At 40.4% G+C, this 19,919-nt stretch overlaps 1 pseudogene; it reads left to right on the top strand.

Moving 5' to 3' along the window:
• Nucleotides 1–14,760: 14,760 nt before the first annotated feature.
• LOC114020370 lies at nt 14,761–14,869 on the top strand (annotated as a pseudogene).
• Nucleotides 14,870–19,919: the final 5,050 nt, after the last annotated feature.

The raw sequence follows: 19,919 nt of genomic DNA, 5'->3' as shown, positions 1-19,919 counted from the left end.
GGTGGCAACCCACCTAAATTAGCCAAGAGGAAATGTCAAGGAGAAAGGTATAGCCTAATATTTGCCTCTCAGAGGGAGTGTGATATTTACCTCCAGCTCAGAGAAAAGTATCTCCCTCCACTCAGAAATCACAGCCATTAACCTACTCCAGGAGTTAGTTGCCTAAGTCAGGCCAGTCCTTTTTCAAGAAAACCTGAGGATGAGGAAGTGGTCCACTTTTACACATAAGAGGAGCATTAGAGCACTGCCTGAATGGGAGAGGCCCAGGTTCAAATTCCTTTTGCCTGATATGGCAAATCCACTGGAGTGGATTTTTTTCCTCAGTCTCTCCTGTTGAAGCTGTTCCAATTTTTATAAAAGCAGTCATTGGAGCAGGGACTTGAACCTAGCTCTCCCACTCCCACAGCCTAAGTAAGTATCCTAATCACTGAACTACAGAGTCAGTTTCTCTCTTTCTGGACCAATTAGGCAAGAGACTCAGTGATGTCAGGACTGAGGCTGATATGGGTATGCTTAGCAGCAGAAATTAGGCACCTTAGCAGGGTTTTTGAACTTTGGCAGCTCCTAAAGTGGAAATTAGACACCTAAGTGCCCCTCACCCCTGCCAGGAATCCCACCCTGAGTCTCTGTCACTTCACTTGAAAGACCTCATACCATTCAGTTTATTCTGATGAGTGTTCACACAAAACTAATATGATTTTCCATTAGTGTAAAAGCCTCACATCACAAGCTGAGAGAACACATGTTCTATTATGCAACACTCTCATAGTTCAAAATATTCAGAGACTCTTTCACTTCTTAATTGCACCAGGGATTTATTTTTGAGCTATGATAACTCCTCTGGAAATGAGGTTATAACACTGGCAATGTTTCAGTTTACAAGGTGCTAATGAGCTTTCTCCAAACTACAAAAATTACTGAAGTAACTTAGTGCTGTTTTTACAGAGTCAGAGGAATTTCACGCAAACATGAGGGAGCATCATAATTTGATTCTCTATTTTCAAAATTTTCACTTCAAACTGAAAACATAAGCACAGTGTCAAAAATAAATTAATGTTAGTCTATCAAATGTGCACATAACACTTTTCTTCTTATACCAAGCAAACAAATGAAAAGGAAAGTAGATTTTGTTTCCTACTTTGGGGAAACAAACTCATTCTATTGCGTTAGAAGAGAGACTTCTGGGTTAGTGGGTTATTCAATGATCATTTAATTTTACTCTTATGGAAAATGTTTGGTTGGGTGGATTATTTCCCACTGGAGTAATCGGAAATGCAAAGTAATTACATTTATTAACAAAACTGGCCATAGACGTTAAAATACTAATTAAGCAACACATTTTCTTCTCTGTTTGTCATAACATGAATCTCAAATGGACATCCTGAAGTTAACAGGTTATGTTACTCATAAATCCCAATGATATTTTAAGAATCCCTTTAAGAATGTTATAGAATCCCTCAATTACAGCAGTGCTCATTAGTGTTGCTTCAGTAACGTATCTTTCAGAATATTTTTTTGATCTGAAAGTCCAAGAACTTGGACAAAAATTGGACACTTTTTTGCATTCCATTGTGTTTAGATGCTGTGAAAGATTCTTAATTTTTAATTTCCTTGCTTCACAACTCAAAATACAGAGATTCAAATGTGTGACAGTGACATTTAAAATGTGTGGAACATTATGAGGGATAGCACACACAGCAGAGGTATAAGCTTTAAATGGTCTAGGAATTACTTCTTTAAGAAAGTATAAAGGTTTCCATAATCAAAGTGTTAGAATTCAGAATGTCTGATGTCAAGTACTTGCACAAACAATAAAGTGACAACAGGTCTGTTAGGAATGGAGGTAAAAATTAGGACTAAAATGAGGGTTGTACCCCATCGCCTCAGTTTTTGGAACCCTTTCCAGAATTTATAACTGCATATAAGTGTAGTCATGGCTAGAACAGGAGAAGGAACCTGCAACTCCTAAAGGCACTCCAAGGTAGAATTTGAAGTGGAAGTACAAGTGGAAGAGGCTGGCATAGCTTGGCAAATTCTAAACACGAGTAAGATCTATCTGACTGCACAGATTTGAAAAAAAAAATCCTTTACTGATTATACTGCACAAAATGCAGCACCAGCATAAATGGGCATAACTCCTTTAAATCTAAAATGGACTTGCACCTGCTTGTGGCAAGTTTTAATTTAGCCCGTTGTGTTTTCCTAAAACTTCAAACCTCTTTTTACTATTTTATCATCTTTAGGGTCAAGGATTATTGGTGTAATGGTTTGGGAAACCAAAAAGTATGACAACTAAATATAGGCCATATTTCCAAGTACAATATAAAAAGGATCTTATGACCATATTACAACATTTTCAAACTTGTTCGTCTAAAGTCTGACACCTAAAGATGGATTTTGGCACCTAACTAAATGTTCTTATTTTCAGCAGTGCCAAGTAGCCATAAGTTTGTAACAGGTTCTCAGTATTTCTGAAAATCAAGTAGTTAGTACACTCCCTCCCCAAATGTTTAAGGCCCATATATTTCTCTCCTCAATGCCTAACTGAGGGGTATCATAAAGATATTGGAATATATGGTCCTTTCTAATTCATACCAAAGCTCTGCATGCATGGAGTATAATCTGGATGACTGAATACATGATAAAGGACAGGAAGAGTTGTTGGCAGTCATTTGCGACAATGGTAACATGAGAGCCTACTAAAAGAACAAAGGTGTGCAAAATAATCGCAATAAAATTTGAAATGCCCAGTATCAACTGGGAAAATTATATTTTGTGGATTTTCATACATTTTCCGCACCCCTCCCCACCCAGTGGAAATTCTTAACTCAACATTTCAGTTGGAAACAAACAGACAGGACCCTGCAGGAAATGTAAATACACATTTTTTTGTGTACTGCAGCTGAACAGAAGGTGCCCTTGGCTATTGCTTCAGTCAGAAGAAAAACTATCAATTTTAATAGGTAAAGATTAAACATCTTATTTATACATGGGATGTAAAAAATGTTAATTAAAGCAGGTTTGAATAGGGCCTACACGTGTAGGTTTACTTATTGGTTCAAATTTTACAAACTCAATCCATCCGCACACACCCACAATTGAGGCCTTTCTTACCTCACCCAAACCACACAACAAGCCCCGCAACACTATTTATTTACTTGGATATCTCCTGAGTGAAGGATCTCAGGACTTTAAGAGAACAAAATGGTTGTAGGGGTAGGGAGTTCTATCCACTTCTTCCTAATAGTGTCAATATGTTCAGTCCATGCTAACCAAATTGGTACAAGCAAGAAATGAGATTAATACACATATTGAAGCACAAGTAGGTTTGAGAGTTAATGTGTATGTTTTCCACAACTCTGGCTGAAAACAGCTTTACATGCTTTGCCACTGCATTCACACTTGTCTAATGTTAGAGATAATAGTGCTCTTCAACAAGATGGTCTCCTCCAGCATTAGCCGCAGAAATTTCAATTGTAATTAAAACAATGCTTGCATTAGAGGGAAGTGGGAGGATGGCACAAACACGAAGATCCCTACATCCATCCCTAATTTGTTTTAATTCAGAATTTTGGGGGAGATTTTCAAACACACCTAGGGAATTTAAGAGCCCACATCCCAGTGTAAGTCAATGGGACTTGTACTCCTCAACAGAGCTATTTGGGAATTTCATATGAAATTTCCCCTCTCCAGAACATGCCAATTAATTAAAACCATTTTTTTTTTGTTGAAAAGTATTAATTTTGATGAACGTTTTCATTAGGAAGATTTCTCAGTTCCAAGATAAAATTTCTGCTCAAAATCAGAAAGAGATCCCAGAGAATCCAGCAGCCCTGTGATTAGAGCACTGCAAATCAGAGACTTGAACCTTTCTCTCCCAGGGGAGTTCCCTAATCACAGGACTATAGTCTCTTGCTTGCTCTCAATCTTTCTTGTTGGAGTAGTTCCACTTAGCATAAATATTTAATTTATTTAGGCAGTGGGAGATTGACTTTACACCCTGGTGGTTAGAGCACTTACCTAAGGTGTGGGCGATCAGGTCCCGGCTCCCAATCACAAGAGCAGAAACTCCTACATGAGTGCCTTGGCTCCTATGGAGTTTCTCTGATTTGTCCCAGTGTGGAAAGGGAAAATTTTTGCATGGCAGGAAAGCAGTTTCTCTCCCAGCTCTATTCCTGAATCTTTTGGGCATTTTTGAAAAGCCCCCATTTAACTATGAGAATGACATATCAATTTATTCATTGTGACAAATACTTATTACCTCTTGCAAATTTTTATAACAATGTAGGTGCCATTTTCCTTCAGATTTATCTAAAGCTCGCAGGATCTTACAACTTTATGAGGTCTAGTTATCACAATCCAAAGAAAGTGTCACAATGTACAAATTATGCCACTGATTATTTTACGACATTGAGTTTAGAAGTCCCATAGTTTAAGTTGTTATATGTGTCTTATAGAATGAATCTGTGATTCCTATTATTTCCTCTAAACAAATTCTTGTACCTTCTCTTTTATATTCATCCATACACAAAGGTCATGCAACTTTTTTTCTTCTTTTGATTCTACCACTTTGAGATATGTTCCCTATGAAAACACTGATAGACGCTATCATCTTTCAAACCAGAAAAACAAATAAATAAATAAATAAAGAGTTCCAGTTTATATGTTGGGCTGATATCTGCCACCCCTTTAAAATATGGGCTACCTTTAGTTCTCCTGTTCTACTGTGGAATAAAATAATTATTTATGAATGTTCTTATATTGCTTTGAATAGATCAATAATTCCTTTCCTTTAATCATATTCCTTTGCTGTCATTATTTCTGATATGACTATCATTTGGACCAGTGCATTTTTGTCTTCAGTATTCTTTCTTTACTGCTCTGATTTTCAAGGCTGTGATCTGTGCCTTCAAGAGCTCATCTGATGGATTATCTATCACTTAGATGTCACCTTTTTTGTATGTTCATGTGTGCACTAAAATATTTCCATCTCTTGCTCTGTCTGATTTCTTGATTTTTTGACCGAATCTCTTACCATTCTCATAATTCACAACTACTTTTTAACTGCAGCCATGAATTATTTCTCTCCCTATTTTTTTTTACAAGTTTATCTCCATGCCCTTTGTATGATGATTTGTGTGGAGATGTGGACAAAAAAGTATTACATGAAAAACTTTCACTCAGAACTTGAACTATAGCAGAGCTGAATCTTTTCACATGGTTTAAAAATATATAAAAATGTAAAAAAACACATCAAAACAGTAAAAAATCAAGTTTCTATCAGGACACATGCCACAATTCAAAACATTAAAAACAGGGAAATTGGCAGTTAGGGGAAAAGTCATAGAATCAGAGACTATCAGGGTTGGAAGGGACCTCAGGAGGTCATCTAGACCAACCCCCTGCTCAAAGGAGGACCTAATCCCCAATTAAATCATCCCAGCCAGGACTTTGTCAAGCCTGACCTTAAAAACCTCTAAGGAATGAGATTCTACCACCTCCCTACGTAACTCCTTCCAGTGCTTCACCACCCTCCTAGTGAAGAAGTTTTTCCTAATATCCAACCTAAACCTCCCCCACTGCAACTTGAGACCATTACTCCTTGTTCTGTCATCTGCTACCACTGAGAACAGTCTAGATCCATCCACTTTGGAACCTCCTTTCAGGTTGTTGAAAGCAGCTATCAAATCCCCCCTCATTCTTCTCTTCTGCAGACTAAATAATCTCAGTCCCCTCAGCCTCTCTTCATAAATCATGTGCTCCAGTCCCCTGATCATTTTTGTTGCCCTCCGCTGGATGCTTTTCAATTTTTCCACATCCTTCTTGTAGTGTGGGGCCCAAAACTGGACACAGTACTCCAGATGAGGCCTCACCAATGCCGAAAGAGGGGAATGATCATGTCCCTCGATCTGCTGTCAATGCTTCTACTTATACAGCCCAAAATGCTGCTAGCCTTCTTGGCAACAAGGGCACACTGTTGACTCATATCCAGCTTCTCATCCACCGTAACTCCTAGGTTCTTTTCTGCAGAACTGCTGCCTAGCCATTTGGTCCCTAGTCTTTAGCAGAGCATGGGATTCTTCCATCCTAAGTGCAGGACTCTGCACTTGTCCTTGTTAAACCTCATCAGATTTCTTTTGGCCCAATCCTCTAATTTGTCTAGGTCCTTCTGTATCCTATCCCTACCCTTCAGCGTATCTACCAATCCTTCCAGTTTAGTGTCATCTGCAAACTTGCTGAGGGTGAAATCCACCCCATCCTCCAGATCGTTAATGAAGATATTGAACAAAACTGGCTCCAGGACCGACCCTTGGGGCATGTCGGTTGGTACCGGCTGCCAACTAGACATGGAGCCATTGATCACTACCCATTGAGTCCGACGATCTAGCCAGCTTTCTATCCACCTTATAGTCCATTCATCCAGTCAATACTTCTTTAACTTGCTGGCAAGAATTCTGTGGGAGACCGTATCAAAAGCTTTGCTAAAGTCAAGGAATAACAATCCACTGCTTTCCCCTCATCCACAGAGCCAGTTATCTCATCACAGAAGGCAATTAGATTAGTCAGGCATGACTTTCCCTTGGTGAATCCATGCTGCCTGTTCCTGATCACTTTCCTCTCATCTAAGTGCTTCAAAATTGATTCCTTGAGGACCTGCTCCATGATTTTTCCAGGGACTGAGGTGAGACTGACTGGCCTGTAGTTCCTCGAATCCTCCTTCTTTCCTTTTTTAAAGATGGGCACTACATTAGCCTTTTTCCAGTCATGCGGGACCTCACCCAGCCACCACGAGTTTTCAAAGATAATGGCCAATGGCTCTGCAATCACATCCACCAAATCCTTTAGCACCCTCGGATGCAGTGCATCCAGCTCCATGGACTTGTGCTCGTCCAGCTTTTCTAAATAGTCGTGAACCACTTCTTTCTCCACAGAGGGCTGGTCACCTCCTCCCCATACTCTGCTGCCCAGTGCAGTAGTCTGGGAGCTGACCTTGTTCGTGAAGACAGAGGCGAAAAAAGCATTGAGTACATTAGCTTTTTCCACATACTCTGTCACTAGGTTGCCTCCCCCATGCAGCAAGGGGCCCACACTTTCCCTGACCTCCTTCTTGTTGGTAAACATACCTGTTAGAAACCCTTCTTGTTACTTTTAACATCCCTTGCTAGCTGCAACTCCCAGTGTGATTTGGCCTTCTGATTTCACTCCTGCATGCCTGAGCAATATTTTTAAGCTCCTTCCTTGTCATTTGTCCAGTCTTCCACTTCTTGTAAGCTTCTTTTTTGTGTTTAAGATCAGCAAGGATTTCACTGTTAAGCCAAGCTGCCATATTTACTATTCTTTCTACATTTCAGGATGGTTTGTTCCTGAAACCTCAATAAGGATTAGACTCCTTTCCCTGTCATGTTATTCTCCCAGGGGATCCTGCCCATCAGTTCCCTGAGGGAGTCAAAGTCTGCTTTTCTGAAGTCCAGGGTCCGTATTCTACTGCTCTCCTTTCTTCTGTCTGTCAGTCTCCTGCATTTCTTGTCACTTTCACATTGCCTAAATCACTATCACTTTCCAACTCCATAAACCTTTCAACTCCATCTGCAACAAATACTGAAAAACTAAACGTACCTGTGACGGGGCAGATCGGCCCCGCACTGGTTCAGTGGAGGTTAATCCTTCCCTCCTAGCAGAGGAAGCCATGCCCCTGAGGCTCTGCTGGGTATGCTCCACCTGGAAGTCAGGTATAAAAGCCTGCAGAGCTACTCAATCGGGGTGGACCACAGAGGGGAAGGAGGCTCCTCGCTCTCTCCAGCAGAAGATGCAGAGAGATGCCACCCTGAGATGCAGAGGCAGACACGCCCAGCCGCACTGCAGAGGGGAAGCCAAGGACACTGCAGACCGGGGTGAATCTGAGAATATGGTAGGAAGTGACCCAGGGAGTTCTTAAAAAGGAATGGGGCTGAGACCGTTCAGACCAGCATGTTTCGGGAGCATCCCCGCTGGACCACTGGTGAGGAGAATTCACCACTAACAGGGCCCTGGGTCAGGACCTAGTGGAGTGGCTGGCCCCACACAGTGAGTTATATGGACTCTGGCCACTAGGCCGCATTACCCCACTAGGAGAGAGGAATTCGGTGGACTTTGGCCACTGGGCCGCACTGCCTCAATCGGCAAGGGGAAGTAGATGGACTCAGGACATTGGGCCACGCTGTGAAAGCCACAGAAGGGTTTAGAACACGGACTTGGGCATAGAGAGGCTGTGCTACCTCCTGCCCCCTGACCTAAGGGGCTGACGAGGTACCACCACAATACCCAACTTCAAACGTGCACCATAACTCAAAATCTTAACAGTGACCTCAGCTGCTCCTATGTCAACAATGGATCAGCACATCTGACTGTCACAAATTCTGTGTACTTATTCTGCCTAAACACTGCTAAGGTTTGGTCAAGTTTGTTTCATACCCTAAATTTAGCAATGAGAATCTAGTGAAAAAAGTGAATAATAAGAGCTCAAATCACTATCAAGCCATTTTTCATCAAGCCACTATGAACAATACCACTACTACTCAGTTTACATTTTGTCTTTTCTTTTTCTGTGCGTGGGGAGGGGGGGATTGTGGAGGGGGGGGGGAGAATATATTTTCTTTAGATTTTTACAAAATAACGGTCTAAAGCTCCTATTCAATTGACAGCTTCTAGAAAGCACTGGCACATTGTTACACATTGTTAAAAATAATAGTTTAACAAAAAAATAGAACTCAGCATCCTCAGATGAGGTTAAAATTTTGAAAGAGCTCGGTATACTGAGTTTTGAGATCACTTTTGAAAATCTGGACCTTGTTTAGCTCCCTAAATGGGAACTGATCTCCTTTGAAAAAAAGAAAAAAAAGATCTAGCCCAAAATTTTGGGGTTTGAGCATTTGAAAATCTTGTCCATTTTTATGCCAATAGCAATCCAATATAAAAACCATAATATTTACCTTAAGTTAATGTGATGGGGTTATATTACATTGAATAACCTTGAACATTCTTTCATTTTCAAAATCAAATTCTGCTTTATGGAACCAGCACAGAGAACAATATTGGTTTTTGTGGCTTTCAATGCTGCCTAAGCTCCATAGCCCGATGCAGACAACCACAAGCTGTATTTTGCCTGTATTAAAAAAAAACAAACAAAACCCAATATACTCTTGGTGTATGCACATCTCTATTATTCAGCGCTATATGAAACTTATTTACATGACCTAAATGTGAAATCTCACAATAATTATAGGACTTCTTACTGCTCATTTTAACAAAATTGTTATTATTTACTTTACATCTTCTGGCACCTGACCTTGTGTTGTATCATTAAGAATCTTAAATCATCATGATGCTGCATAACTGCCAAGGCCCTGGACCCTTTTAACATTGATGGCACCCATACCAGTTGCTTTCCCTTGCTTCATTTTCACTGCTGACTTTTTCTTTCTATCTGGAGGAAATATGTACAGGTCTTTCAACTGTTCATTATCTGTCTCTCTGACATAAGTAGTAAAAGAATGTCTCACAGAATTCATTGCTTCGGTGGCTGTTTCACATAAGAATCCATTTCTAACAGGACTTTATTATGACTAGATCATTTTGTTTAAGTATGGTCTCTTACTCCTTTTTCACTCTTGCATACTTTTAACAACTTGAAGGTTTACCCCTTCATATTTCACAAACTGGGGTGCCAGTTTCAGCATAACCTTTCCTAGTAACCACAGATGCATCCGAGCGTGGTGTGGGAGCAGTTTTAATGCAGGAAGGTCCAGATCAAGAATTTCATCCTGTTGTGTTTCTGAGCAAAAAAAATGTCTGAGAGGGAAAGCCACTGGTCAATCCCCGAAAAGGAATGTTACGCCATTGTGTACGCTCTGGAAAAGCTACGCCCATACGTTTGGGGCGACATTTCCACTTGCAAACTGACTATGCTGCGCTGAAGTGGCTTCATACTGTCAAGGAAAATAACAAAACTTCTTCGGTGGAGTTTAGTTCTCCAAGATTTTGATTTTGAAATACAACACATTCCAGGAACTTCTAACAAAGTAGCTGATGCACTCTACCGTGAAAGTTTCCCAGAATCAACTGGTTAAAATCATCCTTGAAATGTGGAATATAGTTAGTTTTTATATAATCAGTAGTATATCTAGAGGTCCATGTGTCTTAACAACTCTGTTTTCTCCTAGAGCTCCAGGAAGAAATCATAGCCAGAGTGGTACAGGCTGTCCAGCACCGTCTGTGATTTGGGGGACATGTCATAACCATATAGCTAAGGGTAGCCTTGAATTCCTCCTTACCTGTAAGGGGTTAAGAAGCTCAAATAACCTGATTGGCACCTGACCAAAAGGACCAATGGGGAAAGAAGATACTTTCAAATCGGGGGAGGGGGGAAGGAAGGCTTTGTTTGTGCTCTTTGTTTGTGTTCTTGGGAAGCAGAGAAGCACCAGGTCAGAAAACTTTTTCTCCTATAAACCATCTTAAAGTGAGTCTCAATATTGCAAAAAAGAGTAAGTAAATAAGGCAGGGTGCATTAGATTACCTTTTATTTTCAACTTGTGAATTTCCCCTGTGCTAAGCGGGAGGTTTATCCCTGTTTTTTGTAACTTTAAAGTTTTGCGTAGAGGGCAATCCTCTGTGTTTTGAATCTGATTACCCTGTAAAGTTACCTTCCATATTGATTTTACAGGGGTGCTTCTTTTACTTTTTTTTTTCTTTATAATAAAGTTCTGTTTTTTAAGAATCTGGTTTACCTATTTGGTTGGTATATTATTCTCAAGCCTTCCCAGGAAGGGGGTATAGGGCTTGGAGGGATATTTGGGGGGGAATAGGAATTCCAAGTGGTTGTTTCCCTGATTCTTTGTCTAAATCACTTGGTGGTGGCAGCATACCATCCAAGGACAAAGGATTTGTGCCTTGGGGAAGTTTTTAACCTACGCTGGTAGAAATAAACTGAGGTGGCTTTCATGCGGGTCCCCATATCTTTACCCTAGAGTTCAGAATGGGGAGGGAACCCTGACAGCATCACAGAGAAAACAAACAATAAAAGGATTTAAAAGCTCACTAAACATACCAGGAATCACTCATCTTCCATACAGACTCTGGTAGGGCAAAATCTTTCTAATCATTCTGCAAGGCGTGGGGCCACCCTAAGATCAAGGGTCCTATACATTTGCTGAATCACAAGGAATTTCCTGAATGTTTGAATTCAGTCTTTTATACCAAAAATATGATTTGTCTCTCAACCTGCTGAAAAAAGGTAAAGCCTTCCACTGTTCTCCAGGAGATCAAGCCACCCTGGGATTTTGCATTAATGATCCGCTAGTCAGGATCATTATTATTTTGCATTAATAATCCGTCCTTAGGATTTATGGGGCCCTATGTAGTATTATTAAACTGGTGCTCCTATGCCCGACGGGAGCCTGGGCTGGTGGCCAGAGAAAGAGGTGACTTTCCCCAGCTCCAGGGCTGCGGCTGCCGGGGAGATACAGCCCTCCTTCCCAGCTTGAGTTCTGTGGCTGTTGCGGTGGGGGAGAGAGGGCACATCCATCACATTAGAAAGCTAAGACTACTGATATTAAAATATATGAGTTGTGGGCTTTTATTTGTAGAGCAAAAAAACCTTTAATTATTAACTTTTTAAATATAGTGCTTTTATCCAAAGTGCTTTACAATAGTTAGCTAATGGTACAAACAACATTTGGAAAGATCATTAAGTGGTCCGCCAAGACCCTCAGCAATTTTCAGGTGGTCTGTTAAAAAAAAGTTTGAGAGCCACTGCTGTAGACTAACATGTTCTGAGTAAATATTACACTAATGCACAACTGTTTTTGTCAATAAATTCAGAAACTGACAGTATATACCTTGGTGTTGGCAAATGCCTGTTAAATGGCTTCATTACCACTTGAATGGCTCTTTAACAGTTTCAGTGTTGTGCTAATAGGTCTGGCAGGTTGGAAGGCTTTTTCACTTTTAAATACTATATCCCTTCTGGTACTTTAAGTACTATAGCCCTTCAGCTCACCAGGTTGCAGCAGCCGGCTATGGTTGGAGCCTGCAGGAAGGGTCAGAACAGGGATAGGAAGAGGCAAGTGGGTGGACACTAAGGGTATGTCTACACTTACATTTTATAGCGCTCAAACTTGCTAGCTCAGGGGTGTGAAAAATCACCCCCCTGAGCACAGCAAGTGTGAGCGCTTTAAAGCGCTAGTGTAGACAGGCTCTGAGCGCTGGGAGCTGTACTCCCAGTGCTCGGAGCTAATCCCCTCATGGAGGTGGATTACCAGGAACGCGACCACACTCGCACTTCAAAGCGCTGCTGTGGGAGCGCTCCCGTGGCAGCGCTTTGAAGTTTCCAGTGTAGACATACCCAAAGACTCAGGGATGCCCCAAATTTTCAGGTGCCCTATGCAGCTGTGTATACTGCGTATGCCTAAGGACGGCCCTGCCCCTAATGATTCCAGATTCTTCAGGAACTTGCCCCATCTGTTCTCCCCCATCCCGTGGCCAGAAACACAAATACACAATGTTATTGATAGACAGGGCTATGAATATTCTACAGCTCAGTGTCTGGCCCACCTCAGTGCAATGATTTGATATTTTATGTTTAAGCACAAAAACCTCAATATGGTCCCAAAAGATACTGCATGTAGTTGCAATAGCTGTCACATGGGGTTACGTTTATGGGATAACTCCACCTATCACATAGGTTGTCCAGGAAGTGATGTTGGTGATTCAGGTGGCATTTCTCTCTCTTTAGGGAAGATATTGTGTCTACTTATGTGTTTGTTCAGCACCAAGTACAGTGGGATTCAGTCTTCAATAAGGCCTTTTGGTGCTATCACAAGACAAATGAATATAATCAGTGATGCACTGGAGAAGATGTGCTAGTATTTCTGTTAAATACCTTCTGTTTTGTCCACTACTTGATGCATCAGTTTCATCCATTTGCTATTCACACTTGGAGAAAAGTAGAGGACGGATACAGCAGTTCCTGGGGGAGGGGAGCGAGAGGTACAAGAGGAAGTGGAGAAGAGAAACAGGAGCAAGGAAACCTGTCAACATCCATTCCTTGGAGCTAGCCTCGCTCTCTCCCAGGAAGTTCTCAGTCTGGACAGCAGTATGAATGCCAGGGAATGGGAGAAGTGGTAAGAGGCTTTGACAGTATCTCTGTAGTCCCTGCTCATGGAGCCTCCAGTTCAGTTCCAGAGGATGCTATTTCTCAAAGAAGCAGTAACCTACAGGGTGCAGAAGAGAGCTCCGAGAGCACAAGTAAGCAACAGAGCTGGTTAAAACAGTAAATGTTTTCTCATGAATCATTTCAAAAGAAACAAGGTATTTTTGTTGCATTCAAAATTTTGCACAGAGTTGTTTGGTTTTTTTTAAAGAAAAAAGTGCACATTTTGGCAATGTTCCCTACTTCTTCCCATTTCCCGATTTTAAATTTTCCCATTTCCAAATAAATGAAAAAAAAATCATTTTTTGATTTTTTGTACCAACTTTTTAATTGATCAGGAATAATTTTCCTGGAATCATAGAAATGTGCCTGGAAGGGACCGTGATAGATCCTCTAGTCCAGTCCTCTGCACTGAGGCAGGACTAATTATCATCTAGTCCATCCCTGACAGGTGTTTGTCATTGGAGGATTTAAGAACAGATTGGACAGATTCCACAACCTCCCTAGGTAATTTGTTCTAGAGCTTAACTGTCCTTTGTTTAGTTGTAAATCACTTCTTGTTGGAAAAAAATGTTTTGACAAATAAATATCATCCAGCTCTAATGACAATCCTACCCTGACAATTTCTGCTTCCAGAGACCATATCAGTAATTGATATTGTGGTTTTAATTATTCTGAAAGCACCCAGAGCACTGGTCAGGCACTTTGCAAAACTCAAAACAAAATAATTCCTAAATCAAATGATAATGACTACGTTCTATTGGCATTGTCTTATCAGAGCCAGTTTCTGCTAGCACAACTTAAATAATCAAAAAGGTTCAAGTCTAGTTAAGGGTGCAATGGCAGTGTTGAATGAGGATGTTTGTACAATATCTATTATAAATCACCACAGCTATCTAAACTTTGAGAAAAGGCAGTTATAACAGATAAGAATTAAACTGAATATTTTCTATTGGACAAAGCATACCTTTTCTTCTCTCTATGAAACAGTCACTATATTTATAGGGGAAGAGGGAGTCTAGAGGTTTGTCTCAATGGCTACCTAGGCATTTATACTACACTCCCTGTTATAGCTGAGCACTTATAGGGCTGAAAATGAGCATAGAAATATTAGTAATCTTTTCCCTTGCGCACCTCCACCCCTCCGCCAGCCAGTCTGCCCCGAGGGCCCATATGGAAGTCAGTGTTTTCCTGGGTGCTCATAAATCCAGAGTAAGGGACCAAGGAGATAGAGAGCACTGAACACTCTTCAGAGTCATCAACAGAAAGCTTCAAGGGTCAGTTTTTAAAAAATGCTCAAACCCCACAACTGCAGCCAGATTTTAAAGAGAGCTCAGCTCCCATTTAAATACTTAGGGTATGTCTATGCTGCAAGTGAAGGTGTGATTGCAGCATGAGTAGGCACAGTTATGTTAGCTTTAATGTAACTAGCACTGGTAGCAACTGTAATGAAGACATGGTGGTACAGGCTTGTAGTAAGGTGAGAGGGATAGCTCAGTGGTTTGAGCATCAGCCCGCTAAACCCAGGGTTGTGAGCTCAATCCTTGAGGGGACCTTTTTTGGAGAGGGGGAGGGTCAACGGCCATACCACCTTGAACATGCCCAATCTCGGAAGCTAAGCAGGGTTGGGCCTGGTTAGTACTTGGATGGGAGACATCCTGGGAATACTGGGTGCTGTAGGCATGGGGTGGGAGGGATAGCTTAGTGGTTTGAGCATTGGCCTGCTAAACCCAGGGTTGTGAATTCAATCCTTGAGGGGGCCATTTAGGGATCTGGGGCAAAAGTTGGGGATTGGTCCTGCTTTAAGCAGGGGGTTGGACTAGATGACCTCCTGAGGTCCCTTCCAACCCTGATATTCTATGATCCAAACCATCAGATTCAGTACCCAACAGCTGTTAAGAATCTTGAAAATCTGACCACACAGTCTTAGGAGTTAGTCACTTAATATCATATAGGACTTTGGTGGTAATGGAATATTAAAGCTGTATATTGAATGTTTAGTTTATACATTTTGGGTGAAGTAGCAATATAATCCTGAGTGTTGTAATTTTTTGATTAGCTAAAGTGATTTGCACAATATATCTTTCTCTAATTCTCATTTGGATTTAATCAACATGAAAGACAAAATGAAAATTAGGACATATAACTTTTCCCTAAGACTGGAAAAGGGAAAAAAACAACATTGAATTTAAAACAGCCTTAATTTGTGTATAAATGACCCAAAAAAGACAGTGACATTTTTCTTCCATGATGCATATTTTGTCATGAATAGTTCTGAAGGCAGAGTTGCTTACAGCAAACGTTTCCAGCAGTCTCCAGCAAGAAATTTGGTTCAATTACCTCACTCACTGATTATTGCCATCATTTTGTTGGGCATTCTCAGTAATGATATACCTAGTGACTTTTGTGGATATAAATCACTACAGAATTAGGCCCAGTTGTGTGTTCTGAGAAAGTATTTCACTCTCCAGTAGCTGAATCATTACATTACAGAGAGTAAATATTGTGATATTGCCACAGTATATATACACACATCAGTAGTATGATATATCAATCTTTATTCTCAACGATATGTCTCCTCCAGGCTTATCTCCTGAACACCAATCTCAAGAATATAACATCTTGGAAGTAAGAATTCTTATTCTTTGTACTATCACTTCCCATTTTAAATAGATGCAAATGGCACTCCTGTTGAAGTTAATTCATTCCCTCTTCACTTGAAGTACCGTGTTCAGAAGCACTGTGTTTAACAGTAAACCCTTTGTCATTGCAGATTTGAATGGCACAAAATGTATGTGCTTTAGTCCATTAAGTTGCACCCCTTGTTTAGAGAAGGTGTCAATGGTGAGTACAAAATCATAATGCATCAAGAAACCACCACCACCACATTTGTCATTAAATATTTCAGCTATAGACAGACAGCTAAGACAAACACTTATTATTTGATACAAAGTTTTAATATATATATTCAGGCAAAGAAAAGATAGATAGCACAGGCCTGGGATTCATATTAAATTCTAAACAGGTCTTTGGCAAAGCATTTGCTTGCCTTTCCTTAGCTGCCCTGTTTACTTTAGATTTGATTTGTTAACTCTCCAAACCAACAGTGGTTTGTATTCAAGGAAATGAAATTAACATTCTCATTCTGCCCTTTGAGGAAGAAAGATCCCTTTTGTCTTCCAGAGCACATCCCCTCATGTAATATGGAAAGCGTAATGTGATCAGAAGTTACTCGTAAATTAATAGTTGTGGAAGAATATTCAAATGAATTCTTGTTTCATGAAAACAACATTTTATTCCTGTTTAACACCATAGTTATTTTTTCATATAAACCAATTACTCTGAACAATTTATGTTATATAATAATAAAAGCACAACTTTTCTTAACGTGCTGCATCTTTATCAGGTATTTATAAGAGAAGAAAGGAAGCTTTGATTTTTTTTTTAAATGAAGCAAGCATGTTCATTATAAGTACTGTCCATTTTCATACTTTTCTATTAATTTTATTTGACTAAGTATCAGATTTAAAGACTCAGAGTACATTACAGATAATAATTATTTTGTGGCTTCCTCCCGTCCTTCAGCTCCTTGTCCTTTAATGAATGTTTACATGTATGGTCAATGTGGTCCATATAGTCCAAACTTAAATATAGGAAAGTCACCCATATGCTTGTATGGGTGAAGAAAGAATGTAAAAGTATGTCCAAAACCTCAACCAATTCTCCTTAATATGCTGTAAATAAATGAGAAACGCAAATGGTTGCTAGATGAAGTGGCAGTGTAGTCAATTAACTTTTTTCAAACTTCAGGAGTTTTACAATATGTTCAATTTCTTCTTTGGTCATAAGTAAAAAGTACTGGATTTCAACAGAGTATCCAAGAAAAAGCATATATGGTATCTGAATATTGGGCATCCCTTAAAGTCAGAACTGAAGTTCAATAACAGAGCTATATTGACAGGTTTCAGAGTAACAGCCGTGTTAGTCTGTATTCGCAAAAAGAAAAGGAGTACTTGTGGCACCTTAGAGACTAACCAATTTATCTGAGCATAAGCTTTCGTGAGCTACAGCTCACTTCATCGGATGCATACTGTGGAAAATATGAAGATGTTCTTATACATACAAACCATGAAAAAATGGGTGTTTACCACTACAAAAGGTTTTCTCTCCCCCCACCCCACTCTCCTGCTGGTAATAGCTTATCTAAAGTGATCGCTCTCCTTACAATGTGTATGGATACCCGCATGGCCCCACAGTATGCCAACATTTTTATGGCTGACTTAGAACAACGCTTCCTCAGCTCTCGTCCCCTAACGCCCCTACTCTACTTGCGCTACATTGATGACATCTTCATCATCTGGACCCATGGAAAAGAAGCCCTTGAGGAAATTCCACCATGATTTCAACAATTACCATCCCACCATCAACCTCAGCCTGGTCCAGTCCACACAAGAGATCCACTTCCTGGACACTACAGTGCTAATAAACGATGGTCACATAAACACCACCCCGTACCGGAAACCTACTGACCGCTATTCCTACCTACATGACTCCAGCTTTCACCCTGACCACACCACACGATCCATTGTCTACAGCCAAGCTCTGTGATACAACCGCATTTGCTCCAACCCCTCAGACAGAGACAAACACCTGCAAGATCTCTATCAAGCATTCTTACAACTACAATACCCACCTGCGGAAGTGAAGAAACAGATTGATAGAGCCAGAAGAGTTCCCAGAAGTCACCTACTACAGGACAGGCCTAACAAAGAAAATAACAGAACGCCACTAGCCGTCACCTTCAGCCCCCAATGAAAACCCCTCCAACTCATTATTAAGGATCTACAACCTATCCTGAAGGATGACCCAACACTCTCACAAATCTTGGGAGACAGGCCAGTCCTTGCCTACAGACAGCCCCCCAACCTGAAGCAAATACTCACCAGCAACCACATACCACACAACAGAACCACTAACCCAGGAACCTATCCTTGCCACAAAGCCCAGGGGACACCATCACAGGGCCTAATAACATCAGCCACACTATCAGAGGCTCGTTCACCTGCACATCTACCAATGTGATATATGCCATCATGTGCCAGCAATGCCCCTCTGCCATGTGCATTGGCCAAACTGGACAGTCTCTACGTAAAAGAATAAATGGACACAAATCAGATGTCAAGAATTATAACATTCATAAACCAGTCGGAGAACACTTCAATCTCTCTGGTCACACGATTACAGACATGAAAGTTGCGATATTACAACAGAAAAACTTCAAAACCAGACTCCAGCGAGAGACTGTTGAATTGGAATTCATTTGCAAACTGGATACAATTAACTTAGGCTTGAATAGAGACTGGGAGTGGCTAAGTCATTATGCAAGGTAACCTATTTCCCCTTGTTTTTTCCTACCCCGCCCCCCCAGACGTTCTTGTTAAACACTGGATTTGTGCTGGAAATGGCCCACCTTGATTATCATACACATTGTAAGGAGAGTGATCACTTTAGATAAGCTATTACCAGCAGGAGAGTGGGGTGAGGGGAGAGAAAACCTTTTGTAGTGGTAAACACCCATTTTTTCATGGTTTGTATGTATAAGAACATCTTCTGTATTTTCCACAGTATGCATCAGATGAAGTGAGCTGTAGCTCACAAAAGCTTATGCTCAAATAAATTGGTTAGTCTCTAAGGTGCCACAAGTAATCCAGAGCTATATTGGAAAACTTGGACTGTGGGCCAAATCCTGCTGTCTGTTATACAGATAGTCAATAATCAAGGAAAGGGCATAAAGAATGTTTCTCTTGCTCCTCTGCCCCAAAGCCCCAGGCAGCATTAGGGCAAAATACAAACAAGGCTTGAAAGAAGTGTCATGTGCCTAATGATCCTAGAAGATAAATGGTTTGTTGGACTGGTAGAATAGCACTCAGGTACCCTCCCATGTAGTTACTGTAGTCAGTATCATACCAAATACAGGAGGTGCAAACTGCTCTTTTTGGAGCAGCTGTCCAATGCATACCAGAGCAAGTTCTATGGTCTGCCTGAGAAATCCTCCTTTACTTTTGGAAGTTACTACATACAGGGTCCTTTATATGCAAGGATGAGAAATTATCAGGAAACATTCTTTCCATGAAAACAGTTGATCAAATTAAAATGTTCTGTTTTCATCAACATTTTTCTTTAGGAGTTTGAGGTTTTCATAGAGAAAACAAGGAAACCCTCAAAACCAAAACATTTAAATGAAAACTTTTTTTTAGTTTAGATTTCAGCTGCTGAAAAGAAAAGTCAGTGTTGGTGTTCTCAGTTATCTATAACCCCCGCCAATTATCATCAAAAACCAACATTTCTGGTGGAAATTTCCATTTTGATTAAAGCAATTTTTCATCAGAAATTGTATTGAATGAAAAATTTCCATCACTTGTAGACAGGACCACTTTCCTAACCTCTAAGAATTGTAAAATTCAGGTCTTGTCATATATTTGAGTGTTATATTTTTTGTTCTTACCGTCTCACTTACATATGTACAAAATTCCATGTCTCACAACACCTCCCCACAAAAAAATAATTCCCATAATGAAATAACATGGCAATTTTACTGTTGCATCACAGCACAAAAACAAATCCTGAACAATCCATATATTGCTGGGTGTCAACCAAGCAAGCAATGCAAAAGTTGATGGTAGGAGACTGGCAGTGTTACATTTTACTTTCATTTTGTTGCAAATATAAAGGT

This window comes from Chelonia mydas, chromosome 4, assembly GCF_015237465.2.
Source record: "Chelonia mydas isolate rCheMyd1 chromosome 4, rCheMyd1.pri.v2, whole genome shotgun sequence".
Lineage (NCBI taxonomy): Eukaryota > Metazoa > Chordata > Testudines > Cheloniidae > Chelonia > Chelonia mydas.
This window is presented reverse-complemented; position numbering and strand designations above follow the sequence as displayed.